We start from the raw sequence: 22,590 nt of genomic DNA, 5'->3' as shown, positions 1-22,590 counted from the left end.
CCATCATTTATTTTTCAACAGCACAATGACCCCAAACATACCTCCAGGCTGTGTAAGGGCTATTTGACCAAGTAGGAGAGTGATGGGGTGCTACGCCAGATGACCTGGCCTCCACAGTCACCAGACCTGAACCCAATCGAGATGGTTTGGGGTGAGCTGGACCGCAGAGTGAAGGCAAAAAGGCCAACAAGTGCTAAGCATCTCTGGGAACTCCTTCAAGATTGTTGGAAGACCATTTCCGGTGACTACCTCTTGAAGCTCATCGAAAGAATGCCAAGAGTGCGCAAAGCAGTCATCAAAGCAAAAGGTGGCTACTTTGAAGAACCTAGAATATAAGACATATTTTCAGTTGTTTCGCACTTTTTTGTTAAGTATATAATTCCACATGTGTTAATTCATAGTTTTGATGCCTTCAGTGTGAATGTACAATTTTCATAGTCATGAAAATACAGAAAAATCTTTAAATGAGGTGTGTCCAAACTTTTGGTCTGTACGGTATATTGACCATTTTTATCTCTGAATATGTCAATAACAAAATTTTGAAAAACAGCTAGTGGGTTACTTAGCTCAAAGCGCATCACAAGATACTCATAGTGACCCTCAGGTGTATTAAAGGTTTTCCTCCACTCATCTCCTTCTCTTACATGGATCACGTTTTATGCACCCCTGAGATCAAGTTTGGTGAACCAACAGGCTCCCAATAGCTGGTTATAGAGATCAGGGATGAGTGGCAGTGAATACTCGTTATTTGCCTTAATTTTGTTAAGTTCTCGATAGTCAGTAAATGGTCTGAGGCCATCATTTTTATCCTCAACAAAAAAGAAACCGGCACCTACATGTGACATGGAGGGTCTGAAGAACCCTTTTTGCAGTCGGTCGGCTATTTAATCTTTCATGGCCTGATGTTCTGGACCCAAAAGACTATATATTTGGAGTTTCGTTCCAGACCGATAGGACAGTCAGAACCTCTGCATGGGAGTAATTTTTCACATTCAGACACAGAAAAATCATCAGCAAAATTTCTAAGTATTTTAGGTAAACTACCAAGTAAGATTTTAGACAAGTTCACAGATAAAGATGTACATTTGTCCTGACACTCAGGGCCCCAGCATAGAATATCACATTGGTTACAGTTAATGACATGGGTTATGCTTACACAACCTAGGCAGGTCCAAAACCACAGTTGCAGACAGGTTCTCAAGAACAAAAAATGAAATGGATGGAAAATGTAAGGTATCAAAAAGCAAAGCACCTCCTCAGTGATTTACCCTCGGTATATCATCAATAGCACTGACTTTCATAGTAAAACATAATTTTAGCAAAGAAAAACCAACATCTTTTGCCACTTTGGCATCAACAAACAACAAATCTGAACCGCAATCAATAAAAGCCTCAAGTCACACAGATTTTTCCAGATAAGATAAACAGGAAGCAAGAATTTTGCAGATTCAGCGGGAAATATGTGTGTGTCCAGGTGGACATCCCTAGACCCACATAGGCACATGTGCTTTTCTGGCAGCGGCTGCCTTGAGTAGGCACACATCTAATGTCCAGACTTTCCATAGTAGCTATACAGATCCAACTTATGTTGCCTGACCCCATGTTATTGAAGGGAATTAGTTATCCCAATCCACTCGGTCTCCTCAGTGCATGTAGTTGGTATTCAAGTCTTTGGTGGAGGTGCAGAGTCAGTGATGCTTTCTTGTCTGTATTTACACAGCCACCTATTAGGATAGATTGCCAGAGACATGGCTACGTCAAGGGAAACTGGAGGAGTGAACTGTACTAATATGTCCTTGATTTGGTTAGAAAGTCCAGTACGAAACCTATGGTGAAAGGCCTGGCCATTCCATTGTAAGTCTATGGCCCAACACCTCAAAGAAAGAGTCAGCTGTGGAGAATTCTGGAGCATCAACGGGTAAGGAGAAGGTTCAAGCCTTGGAGGTCGACCTACAGCAGAGAAGTGATTAAACACAAGCACTAGCTCCCTGAACCAGATGCATGTGGAAGGTGCCTGAAGTGCAGGCAATAACTTGCCCTAAAGGAAAATACATTTTTACGGTCACCTGAAAATTGGTTAAGTAGGTTCACATATGGTGCAGAAATCATCAAGGGAGGTACTGCAGTGGTTTGGGTCTGAGCTGCTTCATGACGCTGAATCTGCTTTGCAAGATTCTGGACCATCTGAGGCCAGTTTTGCATTTTGCAGCTTGAGGGTAAGTGCGGAATTTCCGCAGCGTAAACGCTTGTGAAACGCTTGGTAATCAGTCCCCCATGGTCCCCAATGAGAATCCGCAATTTCAATGCCCATGCTGCGGATTTTTCCGCAGCGTTTTTGATGCGCTCAAAAATCCGCAGCATGTCCATTAATTTTGCGTTTACGCATGCGGAATTGCCTTGTCAATGCAATAAAAAACGCAAGGCAATTCCGCATGTCCCAAACGCTTCTAAAACGTGCGAAAAACGCTTGCCAAATTCCGCAAGCGTTTTTCCGGGAAAGGACATGCAGAAATGAAGCAGAAATTTTATGCTTCATTTCTGCAACGTGGGCACATAGCCTGAAGATGATCCATGATTTGTCCATTTATACTGCAAGGGAGCACAAAGGTGGTCAAACAGGCTGAAAAACTGGAGTAAACCAGAGCAAGTAAAAACTAAAACTGGCAACTCCCAGCAATATGCTGGTGGTTTAAATAGGGTGTGGTACTGTTCCATTGGCCCCAACAGGGAGTTGATAACTCCTACAGGACAGCACACACAACAATATTGTTAGCCTGGTAGGTACTACCGGTCTCAGCCACGCTAGTATCTCTTGATGAACTGAGACTGTGCTTCTGGTCATTATGTTACCTCCATCACCAGATGAATACGGTGCTGCCTGGTGACAGAAGTAGACATCGCAGGAGTAGGTTCAGATGGAAATGTGACAATACAATGGGTAGTGTTGGATCTTTCATTCTGTGCCTGCGCTTAATGTTTACTGTAAGGTCTGTGTCTCTCTACCTGTCCTCCATAGTAACTGCAAGGTCTGTCTTTCTCTAGCTCTCCTCCTTCTATAGAGCGGGGTCTGTATCTCTCTACCTTCTCTCCCAGCAAGGAAACTACAAAGATCTGTAGCTATGAAGTCTCCTCCGTGCACTGTGACGTCCTGTTCTGAACTTTTCCGTTATTATTATTAGTTTTATTTTTTTAATTATTATTACTGCCTTTACATGGAAATAGGGTGATAGTTTTATCTCACAGGGTGACCATGGGAGAGAGGCTGAAAACATGGTGACTCCCTGGAAAACCAGAAGAGATGACATGTCTATCACCAATCCATCTTCTTGCCTGACTGTTACATAGAGGTGATGAAATCTCTGCCTATCCCTTGGTCTTATCCGTTCTGCAAGATAGAAGGACTCCATCATTATGCAAAGTCACAATGACCCACCTAACCGGAGCTTAGTGCCGACTGCCGTAACCCTTTATGCAATCTGTCAGATTTTAATAATTAAAACTACATCATAGTGAATTCAAGTCAGTTTAGGAGGTCATACACACAGGCGTAAATGGGATTGTAATATGGTCTTTAATGTGGTACCCATAGAATTCTAGGGGTCCATACTACTGAGTTTATGTATCACCTTCTTGTAGCTGTTACAAAGATGACTTCCCGAGAAGCAATGTCTTCAGGGGAGAACGCAGTGCTTCATAGATACACCATATGGTGTTACATAAAATATAGATCTACTGGATCATTATATAGACACATAATATGCCCATATAGGCCCCATCCTATGGCACGAGGATGCAATCCAATTATGTAGCTATTCAAATATTTCTCCACTGCCCTCCCCAGTGAAAATGATCACAGAAGATAATTCAGAACATGCTACAACAAAAGCTTTTCAGCTAAAAGCCCACAAAAAGTCCAAGGTTACGTAGCTACATTATAACCCTAAAAAGAATTAATTGCATTTACTCATGTAATGTTACAAAGTGTAAAAGCTATTCAGCCTAATAGATAAAATTGCTGTTGATCATAAACAGAGACACTGGAGTGAAAGTATTCATTATCTGCAATTACAGACATTTCCTGTATTTAACTATTGAAGTTTGTGGTGTCCATGGGGAAACTGTGCTCTCAATCCGAATAGCATTTCTGGTAAACTCCATCCATTATTAAATCATTACTGGTTCCACAGGATATTCAAGGGCCATTCCGTATTTATCAAATCCCGTGCATTACACTATCAATAATACAAAAAATTAATGAAAAAATGTAATGAGCTGCAAAATAATCAAAACTTATACCGTAACATAAAAATGGGAAGTTTTTGGTATTATTTTATTCTCACTGATCCCCTGAACATTCCGTCTTTTTTTTTCTCTTTTACGTCTTCCACACGGCTCTAGAGATATGGGCCTTTTTATTTAATGTTAATTTTTATGGTCTTTAACAAGGGGGCGTTGATCAAAGGATCCACTGGGGCGTGTCTTTAGGCTGCTCTGCATTTATACACTATCAGGCACGTCCCATTGGTAAAGACGATAAAAAGTAGCAAATAAATAAAATGTATGCAATGGAAACAAATAAATAAAACAACTATATACTTAGTGGAGCAGCAGGAATAATATAAAAGTAAAACTGCCCACTTTTAAAGAGAACTTGTCATTTGCACATAATATGTAATTGTTTATCTGGTATATATTCCAATGTTCACTACAATATGGTCTTTTTTTGTTTGTTCCAGTAACGTTCTCAGGAACAGAGTAAAGCTCCTATCCTAAGATATGGCCCCCTCTTCCCTATATGTAAATGTAGTCTTGTTAGCCAAGACGCCCACAAAGAATTGAAGACCACTCCCTCTTGGATAACAAGAACAGATTTACATACAAGGAAGAGGGGTCGATTGCTAGGGAACTGAGAGGCGCATGAACAAAAATGTTATTTAAATATTTATTTAATTTATTTATTTTTACATATTTATGGAAAGTGTCAGATCCTTTTTAAGGACTTTTTTTGGGGGGAATTTAAAAATAATGGCCTATATTTTGAATCAATATCAGATTGACATCTGATTGACATAGCACCATACATTTGCTAGTGGCTGAGCCTGGTACCGCATTCAGGACCCCACAGATCAAATATTGATACCCTAATTATTAGCCATTAGTTTCATAATCCCTGAAATCTCCCTTAAATAACACTCCAGCCATCAATGGACATCCTACGAAGATCTATAATATAAAGTTCATAGACCGTGGCTATGGGTCCTCTGTACACAAGGGGCCCAACCAAGGATTATGTATCTCCATTGCTTCTAGGTAGTTAACAGAATACCCAAAAGAACTCTAAACCAGGGGGTGAGGAACTGACACAAGGGTCATTGAAACAAACATTATACCATTCATTTAGGCGTCAAAAATTAGTACAACAGCCCACCATGATGTTTTATTGCAGGGCCCCTTTGTATGCCATAGACCAGGGGCGGACATATCATTGGTGCAACCTGTGAAGCCACACAGGAGCCCAAGAGGTAAGGAGGCCACTACCACCTCCAAAGCAGCTGGAATTGTGCATTTTGATGACCTTTTCGACCACAACAGGACCATGTATTGTTCTTGCACAATGGCCTTCTTCTGCCTGTGTCCGTCACTGCCATAGACAATATTTTAATGCCAAGGTTTTGCTTACATTTTTTGCCATCCATACGGCACAATGATAAAAAGCCTGGATACCAAAGACAAAACATCAACCTAGCTATCAAGCCAACAAATCCATCCCCAATAATGTACCAAACAATGGGCTACTTTTCTAGAAGATGGAGTTTGTCACAGTTTTAATGATTGACATCCACGAACAGATCTTGAAACAAAAACTCAAGTGTTAAACCGGTCAACTGGACTCCCTGTGGGCACATCCACTTTTGATCACGATTATATAACAACTTTTCCATCACTTACTGACATCTGGGATAACATCTAACACAATGTGACCAGTATGACAGGTACTAAAACATACTGTCAACTTTAAGGTAAGCCCTTTGGGCAAAAAGCATAACGGGGCGTGCAAAGCTAGTGAACATTTTTCTTCAGAGCCATGCCACCTCCACGTCCACACCATGGAGGAAACCTTCTGGGAGATTTTGGAAGGATTCAGCGCATTCCTGGAAGATTTGCTGAAATAAACAATGTTGAACCCTCTCATCACTCAAAACTCCCTCTACGATATAGAAAAGGGCAGAGGTTAGAAAGTTCCCACTAAGGACGGTGCAAAGAAGCAAAATGGATGGAATAGAGTCGGCTTTCTATATGTCACAGCCTGCACATGAGGGAGATGGAGGAAGGGTTGGAAGGCTGCTCCTCTATAACCAAGAACGCACATGAAACCCCTGTGATGCTCATTGTGGGGACATACGTAGTTACACAAGACCAGAGCTGAATTACATTCAGTATATACTGTATATTTCTTCTCTGCAGGAAACAAGACAAATCGGATATTTATTAATGATAGTGTAGATCAGTAGGTGTATAATAGGGTACAGGTGTAAAATAGAAGGGGGTGGTCTTCTTGTGTCTGCTGTATTACAAGTTGTAGCAGTATATCCGGGGGTGAATAATGGAGTCTAGGTGTGTAATGATGTAGATGAGTATTCAGCACAGTTATATCATATGGAAGTAGCTGTATATTAGCTTGTACATGTCCTGCAGAGAGTAACTGTATATAATGGACAGCTGTATATAGGTTGAGGCTGTAAATATAGTGTAGCTGTATATAGCCTGTAGCTGTATATAGGTTGAGGCTGTAAATATAGTGTAGCTGTATATAGCGTGTAGCTGTATATAGCTTGAGGCTGTAAATATAGTGTAGCTGTATATAGCCTGTAGCTGTATAAAGGTTGAGGCTGTAAATATAGTGTAGCTGTATATAGCCTGTAGCTGTATATAGGTTGAGGCTGTAAATATAGTGTAGCTGTATATAGCCTGCCTGTAGCTGTATATAGGTTGAGGCTGTAAATATAGTGTAGCTGTATATAGCCTGTAGCTGTATATAGGTTGAGGCAGTAAATATAGTGTAGCTGTGTGGCGCCCCTGAGGGTTCAGTCGCCACAGAGGTACTGCACCTCACCCAGAGGTGTGGTATCCCCTTCTCTCAGGTAAGGATGGAGTACTGCCCGGGACCCCAACACCTGCACTCAACACTACACTACTCCAGGCCGGCTGGAAGGGCATTATGCACTTCTTCTGCTGCCCCTTCCCTGGCTAGAGTGAGGGGAACCAAAAGTGAGGGGGAACCATGTAGTGGGTGTGGGTGGAGCACGTAGAACAGGGGAGCACTGTCAGGAGTAGTATAATAAGGTAAGCCATCTTAGAGTGGGAGCTCAGTGAGTGGATTCAGTGAGAGAGAAGAGGAGAGGAGCAGAGTCTCTTCAGGAGCTCTGCTCCCGAGTGGGGCCTAGTAAGAGAGGCCCAAGAGTGAGAGGGGAGTCAAGGAGGAAGGCTCCAGGAATAGAAGGGATCCCAGTGGGTACGGTGAGTGCAGGACGGCACCCGTACGCCCGAATCTGCTAGGCGTCAGAGGGATCAGGCTGCAAGAAGGGCACCGGTCCCTGGACTAGTCGAGTTACTTCAGGTCTCGGCTGGAAAACCGGAGGCTTCTGCACTTTCAGGGTGCAGTTGCCACTTTCGCACCTAAGCCACCGAAAAGGGCACCAAGTCAGGTCCGGGAACTTCAAGTTGCCCAGAGGGATCTCAAGGTACCCGTTCGGGACTTTGTGTAGCGAGGCGCAGGGAAGGAGGGAGAGACCCAGCGCGGGAAGTCGGCTAAGCAAGGAACATAAAGAGAGGGGTCCCGTTAAGTGCTCTTGAGATACTTGAGGGAGTGCTGAACCCCTGCCTGGTAAACGCAGCATGACGTGGGAGGCTGACACCTGTACAGTGCCATCTGAAGAACCTAAATAACTGTGAGTAAACTCGGATGACTGCACCCCATTGCGTCTGTCAGTTATTTCCACCACGTTATCCCTCCTGCACTACAACGCCCAGCATCACCATCTGCACCTACACTGCCCTGGAGCTGTGCTCTGCCTGTGGAGAGCCGCACCAACCAAGCTGCCCTAACACCTGCTCCAGAGGTCTGCAGCAGCGCCGGTACCCATTACCGGGAACCACAGGTGGCGTCACGAGACAAAACTAATATTCATCCCATCGAGTGACAAGCCCCTTTTAAAGAGTGACCCCAGAGTACGGGCCCGGGAGCCGACCGCCGTGACATCCCAAGAAGGTAAAGGTCCGGGTACCGAGTCCCCCATATCCCCCTGGGCGAGTCATACTCTTCTTGGCGTCACAAACAGGATTTCGTGCCAGTTATCACCGGGTATTGTGCGCCTAGAGACTGTTTTTCTACACTGAATTTGGAGCCCGCTCCAGAAGAACGGGCGCCATTATGTGCGTACTCAAAGACGACAAGGAATCACCTCCCATCGTGGGCCAAGTCCCAGAATGGCGCCAAAAGCGAGGCCCGCCCCAAACAACAGTGACCATGTATGTAGATGTGTCTATCAAAGTGGAGGGGCCGCTCCTAGGAGTGACCGACAACAGGCTGCCATGGAACCAGTCTAGACAGACTGCACCCGGCAGCCAGCATGGACGGAAGCCAGGACCAAGCCTACACCTCTGGCCTGCAGCAACTAGCGACCCCCCTCACCCTGGAGGGAGCGATATCTAAGCTGTCCCCAGAGGATGCCGAATTCCTCCAGGCTGAAGTGCAGGAGCTGAGCCAGCAAGTAGAGACGGCTGTAACATACCTGGCGGCGTCCTTGCATAGTGGTCCATCTCCCACTGTGCAAGAGCGCGCACTTGATCTCCAGTCCAGTCTGCTTCCCTCCATGCTGTCTGCTTGCCTCTGTTTCTGCTGCTTAAGGGCGGCGCCCGATCACTTCCTGCTTCTTGTAGCTGCTGCAGTCACACCCATTGTGCGTCCTCAGCCTATTGCTGTCTGTCACCTGGTATTTAACCCAGCTCCTCCCTGGAATCCATGCCTGAGCATTGTGTTCTGTCAGTTGGCTTCTGGTCGCTGACATGCCAGGTCCCGTCTATGTTTCCTGCCTATCGGTATCAGTTCCCGTGTCTGAACTGTGTCCTGTCTGTGCCCTCTAGCCAGCTGTCCGTCTGCCTTCCAGAGGCTGTATTTCCAGGCCTGTCTGCACAAGCTCCTAGCCTGTTCGTCTCGCCCTCTGGGGGCCGCATACCCAGACTCGTTCCTGTATTTGTTGCAGTACAGTTCCTGTCTGAACTGTCTCCTAGCTTCCTACCTGTTTTGTCTTTATGTCCATTTGTTCCCTTTTTCTGCAGTGTCTGAACCAGCACTTGGCTTTACCTAGGCTCGTTCCTGCATTTTGTTGCAGTAACTGTTCTTGTCAGAACTGTCTCCTAGTTTCTTATCTGTTTTGCCTTTATGTCCGTTTGCTCCCTTTTTCTGTAGTGTCTGAACCTGCACCTAACTCCTTCTCGTTGTCGCTGTACTTCCGTTTGTGAGTTGGAGTCCTCTCGCTACTTCTTTGCAAGTATCTAGTGTGTATCTGGTTCTGCCTTTCTTTCTGTTCCGTGTGAACAGAGCCCTGTCCCCTTTGCTTTGTCTTTGTTTACCTCTTCGGCGATTTATCTCAGCCTTGTCCACCACGTCTGCGGTTTCGCTCTGCTCAGCCTTGTCTACCGCGTCTGCGATTCTGCTCTGCTCAGCCTTGTCTACAGCGTCTGCGGTTTTGCTCTGCTCAGCCTTGTCCACCGCGTCTGTGGTTCTGCTCTGCTCAGCCTTGTCCACCGCGTCTGCGGTTCTGCTCTGCTCAGCCTTGTCTACCGCGTCTGCGGTTTTGCTCTGCTCAGCCTTGTCCACCGCGTCTGCGGTTCTGCTCTGCTCAGCCTTGTCTACCGCGTCTGCGGTTCTGCTCTGCTCAGCCTTGTCCACCGCGTCTGCGGTTCTGCTCTGCTCAGCCTTGTCCACCGCATCTGCGGTTCTGCTCTGCTCAGCCTTGTCTACCGCGTCTGCGGTTTTGCTCTGCTCAGCCTTGTCCACCGCGTCTGCGGTTCTGCTCTGCTCAGCCTTGTCTACCGCGTCTGCGATTCTGCTCTGCTCAGCCTTGTCTACAGTGTCTGCGGTTTTGCTCTGCTCAGCCTTGTCCACCGCGTCTGCGGTTCTGCTCTGCTCAGCCTTGTCCACCGCGTCTGCGGTTCTGCTCTGCTCAGCCTTGTCTACCGCGTCTGCGGTTTTGCTCTGCTCAGCCTTGTCCACCGCGTCTGCGGTTCTGCTCTGCTCAGCCTTGTCTACCGCGTCTGCGGTTCTGCTCGGCTCAGCCTTGTCCACCGCGTCTGCGGTTCTGCTCTGCTCAGCCTTGTCCACCGCATCTGCGGTTCTGCTCTGCTCAGCCTTGTCTACCGCGTCTGCGGTTTTGCTCTGCTCAGCCTTGTCCACCGCGTCTGCGGTTCTGCTCTGCTCAGACTTGTCTACCGCGTCTGCGGTTTCGCTCTGCTCAGCCTTGTCTACCATGTCTGTGGCTCTGCTCTGCTCAGCCCTGTCTACCGCGTCTGCGGTCTCGCTCTGCTCTGACCCTTTGCTCGCTGCTCCGGCAGTCTCGCTCTGCTCTGACCCTTTGCTCGCTGCTCCGGCAGTCTCGCTCTGCTCTGACCCTTTGCTCGCTGCTCCGACAGTCTCGCTCTGCTCTGACCCTTTGCTCGCTGCTTCGGCAGTCTCGTCCTGCTCCTCTCTCGCTCACCGCTCCAGGCGGCCTTGTCCTGCTCTTCTCTCGCTCACCGCTCCAGGCGGTCTCGTCTTGTTCTGCTCTTGCTCGCCACTCTGGGCGGCCTCACTCTGCTGTTTGTCCACCGCATCTGCGGGTCTGTTCCTGTGTCCCAGTCTGTACTGGGTCCTATCCACTCGGTGCTCCAACCTGTCGTAGCTGCCAGTACCTCTCTGCCTGCATACCAGTCGTGCTTACCAGCATCCGCCAGTCTGCATACCAGCCGTGTCTGCCTATACCCAGCAGTCTGTGTGCCAGCCTAACCTGCCTGTTCCTGTACTCCCCTGTGTGGGTCAACAGCCGTGTCCGGGGTCTGTCCTGGAGTAGCACCTGGTCTCTCTGCTCAGTTCCTCCTTGGTGCACTGGCGTTGTATGCCGTCGTGCGACCCTGGTCGGATCGGGTGGATACTTAGTTACGCCCCTCCAGGCATTCACTCTCCGGCACGGTCCAGTGGAATCACTACATATACATGCACACGCCACTCAACCCGAGCGTGTTCATTATAACGGCCCAGCAAGCGGTGGTCGCAAGATGGAAGGAGGAGCTCCTGGCGAAGATTGCAGCCCGGCGGCAGTCAGCACGGCGTGCCACCAGCAGCAACCCAGCCCCGGTGGAGCCGGAAGAACGCCAGGAGGCCTCGTGCAGCACAGGAGCAGGTAGGAGAAGTTCCCCTATCCCGGGCGCTGATAGCGCTGACCAGCTCCTGGGCCTCCTATAGAACCCTCCGGCCGCGTACGCCCTGGAGCAACTCCTGAGCCCGGAACCTCCAACCCCGGGCGTCGACTCCGCGGACCTGCTGCTCGGCTCCCTCCCAGAATCGCCAGCCCCGGCACCCGAGAGGGTATATGGAGCGCCCTCTTTTGACTGGTCCGCAAAGTATTATGACCAGCAACAACTTCCTCCAGTCCCCGCACCAGCACCCCCGGCTGCCCGCCAAGGAGGAGAAGAATTTAGGTGGGACAACCGGGGGGGGGGGGACCTGATGTGGTTCCCGCAGGAGACCCAGGCCCAAGCTCTGCAGAGGGAGGAGTTCTGCAGACAGGAGCTCCTGCAGCTGGCAAAGGAACAGCGCACCCGGCGGGTGCGCTGGGAACAAATGGAGGCCAGGAACAAGGCTGCCAAAGCTCACGTCCGCCATACAGAGTCCGTCCGGCCTAGTCCCCGTGCGGAAGGACTAATAGTGAAGTTCGATCTGGAAGCCGGATGGGGCTTTATCCGTAATCCGCAATTCGACAGAGACATTTTTGTTAATCGGCGGGATGTCGAGCCCCACCTGGAACAGGGCCATCCCAATCGAAATCTCTACCCCGGTGACCATGTCACCTACACCGGGCACCACGGGTAACGTGGGTGGTATGTCCTCCAAGTGCATCGTGTGATGCACTTGGAGGACATACCACCCGCGTTGGTCGAGGAGGAGGAGGACATGCCCCTGCAGCCTGAGGCTGATGACCCGGCTGGGTCAGTCGGCAAAAACCAGGCATACCCCAGGCGGGGACACCACTACTGAGTAAGAGTGAGTGGACACTGTGTAAAATAGTTACCCGTCAGGGTACAGTGGGAAAAATCTGTTTATGTGAACTGAAAATAATATATGCATTTAGTTACCCGTGAGGGTATAGAGACTGTAGTTTATGGATGGTGAATAACCAAGAAACTGTCCTTCGTAAATAGTTGCACTTATTAAAGTGCCCTCTATTGGTTTTATATTAAAAGACCACTGAACAACTGAACAAAAACCCGTTTGGCGTGGCCGAAGACGTGGTCCAACACCTGGATCACTTATGCCCTGTAGCCACGCCCAGGGCCTACGTTGAGGGTTTTCAGACGGGTCCTTCATGCTACTCATGTTGCACCTTCACCAGTGAGATGGACACCTGGTTATGGGATTCACTGTAACTTTAAGAAGAATGTCTTATATGAAAAATGTTTTATATATCTGAAGAAAGTTTTATAATGTTTTTGATAAAAGTAACCAGCAACGTTTAAGAAAAAGTGCCTCCCATAAAGGGAAGAAAGCATTTGTTTATAATCTTATATGTGAATGCATTCTAAAAATTGCAAGTCTGTAATATACCGTGTTTCACTCTGTTCCAGCCTGCGGACGTGCTGTGTTTTACCGGGGGATAATGTGGTGCCCCTGAGGGTTCAGTCGCCACAGAGGTACTGCACCTCACCCAGAGGTGTGGCATCTCCTTCTCTCAGGTAAGGATGGAGTACTGCCCGGGACCCCAACATCTGCACTCAACACTATACTACTCCAGGCTGGCTGGAAGGGCATTATGTACTTCTTCTGCTGCCCCGTCCCTGGCTGGAGTGGGGGGAACCAAAAGTGAGGGGGAACCATGTAGTGGGTGTGGGTGGAGGACGTAGAACAGGGGAGCACTGTCAGGAGTAGTATATTAAGGGAAGCCATCTTAGAGTGGGAGTTCAGTGAGTGGATTCAGTGAGAGAGAAGAGGAGAGGAGCAGAGTCTCTTCAGGAGCTCTGCTCCCGAGTGGGGCCTAGTAAGAGAGGCCCAAGAGTGAGAGGGGGGTCAGGGAGGAAGGCTCCAGAAATAGAAGGGATCCCAGTGGGTACGGTGAGTGCAGGACGGCACCCGTACACCCGTTTCTGCCAGGCGTCAGAGGGATCAGGCCGCAAGAAGGGAATCGGTCCCTGGACTAGTAGAGGTACTTCAGGTCTCGGCTGGAAAACCGGAGGCTTCTGCACTTTCAGGGTGCAGTTGCCACTTTCGCACCTAAGCCGCCAAAAAGGGCACCAAGTCAGGTCCGGGAACTTCAAGTTGCCCAGAGGGATCTCAAGGTACCCGTTCGGGACTTTGTGTGGCGAGGCGCAGGGCAGGAGGGAGAGACCCAGCGCGGGAAGTCGGCTAAGCAAGGAACATAAATAGAGGGGTCCCGTTAAGTGCTCTTGAGATACTTGAGGGAGTGCTGAACCCCTGCCTGGTAAACGCAGCACGACGTGAGAGGCTGACACCTGTACAGTGCCACCTGAAGAACCTGAATAACTGTGAGTAAACTCGGATGACTGCACCCCATTGCTTCTGTCAGTTATTTCCACCACGTTATCCCTCCTGCACTACAACGCCCAGCATCACCATCTGCACCTACACTGCCCTGGAGCTGTGCTCTGCCTGTGGAGAGCCGCACCAACCCAGCTGCCCTAACACCTGCTCCAGAGGTCTGCAGCAGCGCCGGTACCCATTACCGGGAACCACAGGTGGCGTCACGAGACAAAACTAATATTCATCCCATCGAATGACAAGCCCCTTTCAAAGAGTGACCCCAGAGTACGGGCCCGGGAGCCGACCGCAGTGACATCCCAAGAAGGTAAAGGCCCGGGCACCGAGTCCCCCATATCTCCCTGGGCGAGTCAGCTGTATATAGCCTGTAGCTGTATATAGGTTGAGGCTGTAAATATAGTGTAGCTGTATATAGCCTGTAGCTGTATATAGGTTGAGGCTGTAAATATAGTGTAGCTGTATATAGCCTGTAGCTGTATAAAGGTTGAGGCTGTAAATATAGTGTAGCTGTATATAGCCTGTAGCTGTATAAAGGTTGAGGCTGTAAATATAGTGTAGCTGTATATAGCCTGTAGCTGTATAAAGGTTGAGGCTGTAAATATAGTGTAGCTGTATATAGCCTGTAGCTGTATAAAGGTTGAGGCTGTAAATATAGTGTAGCTGTATATAGCCTGTAGCTGTATAAAGGTTGAGGCTGTAAATATAGTGTTGCTGTTTTTTTAGGATGTAGCTGTATACAGGATGTAGCCGTATGTAGGGTATAGCTGTGTAAAGGTTTTGGCTGTATATAGTGTATAGCTCTGTATATACTGTAGCTGTACAAAGGGTGTAGCTGTACATACGTAGGTTGTAGCTTTATGTAGCGTGTAGCTGTATATTGGGTGTAGCTGTATATAGGCTGTATATAGAGTGTAGCTGTATTTAGGGTTTATCATGGGATGCCCTTCCCCTACGAGTACTCTTCCTTAAGCTTCGTTTATTGCATATTTTGATACTGTTCCTCTGGATATATTATCTTATCAAATATATTGTACCATTGTGACTGCCATTTAATATTATTGCATGATTGTGGTACATTTTTCTTCCCCAGGCATGTTTTTTCATTACTTACGGTATGTTGTTTTTCTTCTGATTTGTTTTCTGATTTTTATTACTTTTTTCTGTATAGATGTATCTTGAAAAAGACCCTTTGGATCGAAACGTTGGTTAATTTAACATCTGCTTTGCCACATGGGGTTTAATTAAATAAACTTTATTTACATCATATTTGGAGTGCCGAAGTTTTTCTACCATTTTTATAGGTTGTAGATGTACATAGGCTGTAGCTTTATGTAGCGTGTAGCTGTATATAGGGTGTAGCTGTGTATAGGGTGTAGCTGTTGTAACAATACTACTCATATGGGAGCGGGATGAGGTATCACAGGAACCATTTCTATTTAAAAGTCCGGCTGGTTTTTACATCACAGAGGACAACCACCTCAGTGATGCATACCTCCCATTAACTATTTGCCCGGCAGCCTCCTTACACTTTATATATTTCTACATAATGGACTATAGGGATTGTCACTTTTCTCTGCTTTGCAGATACCCCCCATTATTGCGTATAGGGTGTAGCTGTACATAGGGTGTATCTGTATACACAATGTGTCTTCATATAGGGTGTAACTGTATATAGGCTGCAGCTGTATATAGAGTGTGACTGTTTTTAGCATGTAGCTGTATATAGGGTGTAGGTGTATATAAAGTGTAGAAGTATATAGGTTGTAGATGTATATAGAGTGTGTCTGTATATTGGGTGTAGCTGTATATAGGCTGTAGCTGAATACAGGATATAGCTGTATACAGAATGTGGCTGTATTTAGGGTGTAGCGTATATAGGGTGTAGCTGTATGTAGCGTGTGGCTGTATATTGGGTATTGTTGTATAAAGGGTGTTGATATATATATGTTGTAGCTGTATATAAGCTGTAGTTGTAAATAAGCTATATTTGTATATATGGTATAGTTGTATACAGGGTGTAGCTGTATATAATGTGTAGTCGTATATAGGCTGTAGCTGTATATAGGGTGTATCTGTATATAGGTTGTGGCTGTATATAGTGTATATATCTCTGTATATACTGTAGTTGCATATAGGGTGTAGCTGTACATAGGCTGTAGCTGTATATTGGATGTAGCTGTATATTGGGTATAGCTATATATAGGGCGTAGCAGTATATAGGCTGTAGCTGTATACAGTGTGTGGCTGTATATTGGGTGCAGCTGTATCTATATAAAATATGTTTTTATATAGGGTGTAACTGTATATAGGCTGCAGCTGTATATAGAGTGTGACTATTTAGCATGTAGCTGTATATAAAGGGTAGCAGTATTTAGGCTCTGGCTGTACAGAGTGTGACTGTATATTGAGTGTAACTGTATACAGGGTGTTGCCGTACACAGGATATAGCTGTATGCAGAATGTGGCTGTATTTATGGTGTAGCTGTATGTAGCGTGTAGCTGTATAAAGGGTGTTGATGTATATATGTAGTAGCTGTATATAAGTTGTAGTTGCATATAAGCTGTAGTTGTATATAGGGTGTATCTGTATACAGGGTGTAGCTGTGCATAAGCTGTAGCTGTATATAAGGTGTAACTGTATATAGGGTGTAGCTGTATATAGGTTGTGGCTGTATATTGAGTGTAGCTGTATTTAGGTTGTAGTTGTATATAGGATATAGCTGTATATAGGGTGTAGCTATATATAGGGTGCAGCAGTATATAGAGTGTGGCTGTATATAGGGTGTAGCTGTGTACAGGGTATATATAGGGTGTAGCTGTGTATAGGTTGTGGCTGTATATAGGGTGTAGCTGTGTATAGGTTGTGGCTGTATATAGGGTGTAGCTGTGTATAGGTTGTGGCTGTATATAGGGTGTAGCTGTGTATAGGTTGTGGCTGTATATAGGGTGTAGCTGTGTATAGGTTGTGGCTGTATATAGGGTGTAGCTGTGTATAGGTTGTGGCAGTATATAGGGTGTAGCTGTGTACAGGGTATATATAGGGTGTAGCTGTGTATAGGTTGTGGCTGTATATAGGGTGTAGCTGTGTACAGGGTATATATAGGGTGTAGCTGTGTATAGGTTGTGGCTGTATATAGGGTGTAGCTGTGTACAGGGTATATATAGGGTGTAGCTGTGTATAGGTTGTGACTGTATATAGGGTGTAGCTGTGTATAGGTTGTGGCTGTATATTGGGTGTAGCTGTATACAGGCTTTAGCGGTATATAAGGTGTAGCGGTATATAGGTTATAGCTGTATATAGACTGTAGCTGTATATAGACTGTAGCTGTATATAGGGTGTAGCTGTGTACAGGGTATATATAGGGTGTAGCTGTGTATAGGTTGTGGCTGTATATAGGGTGTATCTGTGTATATGATGTGGCTGTATATAGGGTGTAGCTGTGTACAGGGTATATATAGGGTGTAGCTGTGTATAGGTTGTGGCGGTATATAGGGTGTAGCTGTGTATAGGCTGTGGCTGTATATAGGGTGTAGCTGTGTACAGGGTATATATAGGGTGTAGCTGTGTATAGGTTGTGGCAGTATATAGGGTGTAGCTGTGTACAGGGTATATATAGGGTGTAGCTGTGTATAGGTTGTGGCAGTATATAGGGTATAGCTGTGTACAGGGTATATATAGGGTGTAGCTGTGTATAGGTTGTGGCAGTATATAGGGTATAGCTGTGTACAGGGTATATATAGGGTGTAGCTGTGTATAGGTTGTGGCAGTATATAGGGTGTAGCTGTGTACAGGGTATATATAGGGTGTAGCTGTGTATAGGTTGTGGCAGTATATAGGGTGTAGCTGTGTGGTGTGAGCTTATCTATCATTATGGTATTTCCCCTCCTCTATGACACTTGTCTACGTTGTTCCCAATTTACTGTAACCGTGCCCTGACCACTATGTTGTCTTGGAAATGATGCCCTCTCGGTTCGTCCTTGTCCTTACAGCTGCGCGCCTGTCACAAAACGTCTGGGAAAAAATAATTTCAGTTTGGCTTTGCTTTTTCCGCTGACACTCGCTAGAATCCATTCTATCCCATGACGTGGCTGGCTGTGACTCACCCTGTTTGGTGACAGCTTGTCCCATTGTTACCGAAGCTGTCAAGCACTGAAACCTCTTTCATCTTTGGAAATTAAATCATGTACTAAAAAGGAGGGTCTGACCAGAAACCAACTACTAGATATTTATTAATTCATTTTCTATCTTCTTATATGCCCCCTACTGGTGAGAGGTTACCTCGCAAGCATCAGTCGTTGTTTACATGGGGCTCGGCGAGATGTCAACGATTGATTTTGGGTTGTAGAGGCCGCACTATTCTAAGTTTCACTTGCAGCTTTGCAGGGCTTTTTTGAGCCAAACAGAGGGAATTATTCTGATCCATCTCTAGAGGACATGTGTGGGTTCACTTCTAAGCCCTTGTATACACAGGACATTAGCAATAAGGCCTGCAAAGTTATTTGTGACTAGGCCATGGTGACAGGAGACTGGCGCCAAAGTTAATTGGTTAATAGGTGCCCATTATGAGCCTATGCCAACCTGGTGTTATGGTGGTCCCGTACAACCGTGGCTGAACCATGGGGCTGGCCCATAGACTGTCCGCTTAACATTTATAAGCATAAATAGTTGAATATTTAATAAAATACAAGAAACATCTGATCAGAAGATTGTACCATAAACTACTGATTATGGTCAAACTTTTAAGAATTTATGAAACTTTTAAGAATTTATGAAATATTACAAACATTAAAGAAATTAATTCCGCAGTAACACATTCTAATTTGGCTTGATTTTAGGATACCTTAGAATGGCACAAACATGAGGCCCATTGTGGTTCCCTTACATCAAATATGAGATTTTTTAATTATCCACAATACTGGATGAAAATCAATATACAATGAGTTCCTAATTGCAAATTTAGTAATTCTACATTTTATAGCAACTTTAGGCAACAGATAAGTAACATGTACCATAGTAGGTAGCAGGCTGCACCCCTCGGCTTCCCTGCCTCGGTGGAAGTTGGTACTATTTCTCACTATGTGCCCACACCTCCACATCCCCATATATTTTGCAAGCTGAAAATGGCCAATAATATTGCAGAGTGCTTGTGCATTATTTCTGATGTATATATATATATTATTTTTTTTCTTTTTTAAAGGTAAAATTGGAAAGAGAGAAGAACTAGGAACCAGCTGGAGGATGCCTTTACCAGGTGTCTTGTAACGGCGGCAGTCATTTCAGGCTGGGGAGAGGCTGACTGCAGTGAGACTACTTTGTATAGTTCAACCTCCTCTACAGAAAAATCAGTATCTCAAATAACATTATTATATTATTAAATGCAAATCTCATTACTATGATTTTTACAATGGGCCAGAATGGATTTTGGTTTTAGTAACCCTTTAAGTCAATACTTGTACCCTGGACATAAATGGGTCTAATATTGTCCAGTGTGATACAGTTACGGATTGTATGTAATATCTTACTAGAGGATATGGATACATTTTATTACATATGGTATGGGTGTAAAGACATACCGAGACCACAAGGTCAGTAACAAATGGCCATTTTTATTCCATCCGTATAAAACCTCCGAACAGAACCTTATATGAGACCTTGTGTTATGGTAAAGGATGCTGACAGGAACTACTCTATAATTAATGACCATTTCAAAGGAAGTGACCGTTTCTGATGAGTCAGGTGAATTCAGTAATGTAGACGACTGCAGCGAAAAAGGGGGCTAAATAAAAAAAAAAATGGAGATTCTCAAAGGAAGCACGGATTCTTCCTCGGAGACGTAACAAACCCGGATGATCTTCTTTTCCCTTCTGATAAATGATCTTATTGTTGTATACGCTAATGATCAGATCCCGCATGGCTGCACATCTATATCATGGTGCTCTTTTCATGTTTTGAAAACAAAGGGCCCCTCTGGGAGATGATCCGGCACCAGGCCCGCCCGGGACACAAATCAATGAGCAAGGTGATAAGAACTTCATCTTAAAATACATCCAATTTTGGGAAACGATCCCAAGGCCGAGGACGTGATCAGACCCAACGTATAAACCTTCTCCGTGAATTTATAAACTGATACATTAGAGCCATACTTGCATTTTTTTTTTTTACGCCCAGATTTAGGGTTCATCTGATTGTATCTACCCATCAAAAGCAAATTCCACCAGTGATCTGATGTCGATATAAAAAAAAAAAAATGCAGATATAAATCAGTCCTGTACATTTTGGGAAATGCGCAAAAGAAATCAATGGTGTCACATTAGTTACAATATGCAGCATAGCCGGAGCTTATGAAACCAAATAGTGCCATCTAATGGAGTAAAATCATGATGACACTTGAGGCATCAGCAGCAGGCATGGTGATGGTCTGCATCCTGATGTGCTGGCGGTGCCTCAATCTTCTATCAAGCTGTATTACATAAAGTGATCAAATCCTTATCCCTTCTCATCCATAAAACTGGAGAGGATCAGGGAATTGTCTATGTGCCATCGGTCCCGAACCATTATCCTTCCAGGGAAAATCAGCACGTTCTAATAGGTCATTAAAAAAAAAAAATCCTAATTTATTTATTTATTTTTCGTCTTCTATTATTACCATCCAACGTTCAAGTCTAAATCACTAATTGGCTGTCACAAATTATGGCCCTGCAAAAAAAAAAATAGTAAGTCCCATGGCCGAAGACATATAGGGTAAAATACTAACGGATCGTCGGGTTCTAGCCATATCCTCCTGCAGACAGTGCCCAAATTCTAGCAGCAACCTGAGTCATGTAAGGAGGAGACCATACAATAATGCCGGCTCTGCATTGTGTCTACACCAATGTCCCGGGGTATCAGGGAACACTACCCTTCTGTCTGCGCACAACCAATATATGACCTTTATTGGAGACACTAACTTCAGATAAAGGGAAGATGTGATTTTTTTTATTTTTACAACCTCCCTCTCCCCCCCCCCATGTTACCTATTCTGCATCATTTATTCACCAAGTGTCTTTACAGCAACATCATGACCACTACAGGCCACTAAATCAAGGTGGCACCAAATGCAGCAGTGCCAGCACATAGCATCACAACTGTCCTCATACATTGTAGCAAAACATAGCAAAACACAGAGGTGTTACAGTAACCCCTCCAGCCTCATGCACTGCACCACTGCTGCAAACATTATTAGTAAACCAGGCAGGGACCAGCCATAACAGCAATGCTCAAAAAAAAAAAAAAAAAAAAAAGCTGCAGGCTTACCTGATGTGGGAGAAACTCTGCAAATCATATCAGAAGAGGGACCTGCTCCAACAAAATGATCAAGATGGAATGCTGCTCCTGCTCAAGAGGCTGAAATCCCTAGCCACAAAAGCTGACAAAGCATTTACCCTTAATCCATTATGCCTGAAAAAGACCGTGAAGCTCCTCCACAAGCCTCTTCTTTTCTCTCTCTGCTTCCTGCTCTGAGCATCACTCTACAGTGGCTAATATATACCAAGAAAAGGCTTACAGAAGCAGAGAAGGCTGCAAGGAACAGTGGACACCAGCGCCACCTGCTGCACCAACCTCTAACTGCAACATGCAGCTAGCACTCGTTTACAACAAATATTCTGCAAAGGGTTTGCCGCATGACTGACAACACAGGGGGGTGGGGGATAAATATTTTAGAGAAAGGGGCAGTGCATACACTAAAATGACAAATGCATGAAATAGGTGTGCACTCAGGAAAGATGATGCATGAATATTCTTCTGGTTTCTAATTTTTTATTTTTTTTTTAGCCAGGTTGCATTTGTCATGCAGTCTCATGTCTGGCACAGAAACTTCGATTTGCGTTCATGAACTTGAATGCATGGTAAAGCTATGACACCGTCCTGTATGGATCCATACAAAGCGCTATGTTCCAGCAGACAGGGCTGTGAGGTTGGGTTTGCAGGAGGCTGCTGCTCAGTGGGATGATGTCACATAAGGTGTGGGCTCTGGGGGAGAAGAGATGGATCAGATATATTCTATAGGGTCAATAATATGTGTAATAGTAGTAGTATTCCTCCTCTAGTAGAACTGGCGGTACGTTGTTTTTTTATAGGGTTGCAGACAGTGGCATAAGCATGGGAGCACGGAGGATGGTCATCCTGGATCTAAAAATTATTATTTTCTTTTTAAAAAAGTACTTTTGAACTGTGCTGGCATCAATATGACGCCTTTAGGTTTAGATCCTGCGGTACAGCCATAGGCTTTTTGCTTCACCACCCCCCATTCTGTAGACCACCTTCTCGGCAGAAGTGGCTGGTGGACGTCACTTGTGCCTTCCTGCTCAGTTTGTAGGGGAGAAGAGGACTCGGTCAATCTGATTATTTTTTGGTACTCAAGGGGCATCATTACTTTTTTAATGGGCCATTATAGGGGACTTTTTAAAGGAATCACTAAGGGGATGTTGTTTTAAAGGGGCACCCAGGAGGTATTATTACTGGTTTAAGGGCGCACAATACCTGCCTTTCCCAGAGCCATATCAACCCACACTACACCACCAGGACATTCTCAACGTGCTACATAACATTAGGTATAAGAGGTTTTCCCGTTTCAGAAACACCAGTCTGCAGTTTGTTAAAAAAAAAAAAAGTTCCCTACTCACCATCCCCAGGTCCAGCGCTGAGTATCCGCTTCTCCTCCCAGTGTCTATTATTGGCTGCAGCGCTGACTTAAATAATAATCTTTATTTTTATATAGCGCTAACATATTCTGCAGCGCTTT

At 45.5% G+C, this 22,590-nt stretch overlaps 1 protein-coding gene across 9 annotated transcripts in view; it reads right to left on the bottom strand.

The window, feature by feature from the left end:
* Window positions 1–21,427, bottom strand: part of LOC141161754 (sodium channel protein type 2 subunit alpha-like) — a 254,893-nt gene extending 233,466 nt beyond the window's left edge. For 6 of the 9 annotated variants that reach the window (XM_073647027.1, XM_073647033.1, XM_073647031.1 and 3 more), the window contains exon 1: window positions 21,102–21,426. The gene's annotated coding sequence lies outside the window, so the exon portion shown is untranslated. Of the gene's footprint in view, window positions 1–21,101 lie in introns of all 9 variants that reach the window. The other 3 variants (XM_073647029.1, XM_073647035.1, XM_073647030.1) reach the window with 2 other exon arrangements.
* Window positions 21,428–22,590: the final 1,163 nt, after the last annotated feature.

This window comes from Phyllobates terribilis, unplaced genomic scaffold (genome assembly GCF_046119375.1).
Source record: "Phyllobates terribilis strain yellow unplaced genomic scaffold, ASM4611937v1 Scaffold_9__5_contigs__length_417890890, whole genome shotgun sequence".
In the NCBI taxonomy this organism is placed as follows: Eukaryota; Metazoa; Chordata; class Amphibia; order Anura; family Dendrobatidae; genus Phyllobates; species Phyllobates terribilis.
Note: the sequence above shows the minus strand (reverse complement) of the source record. Positions and strands in the feature narration are given on the sequence as shown.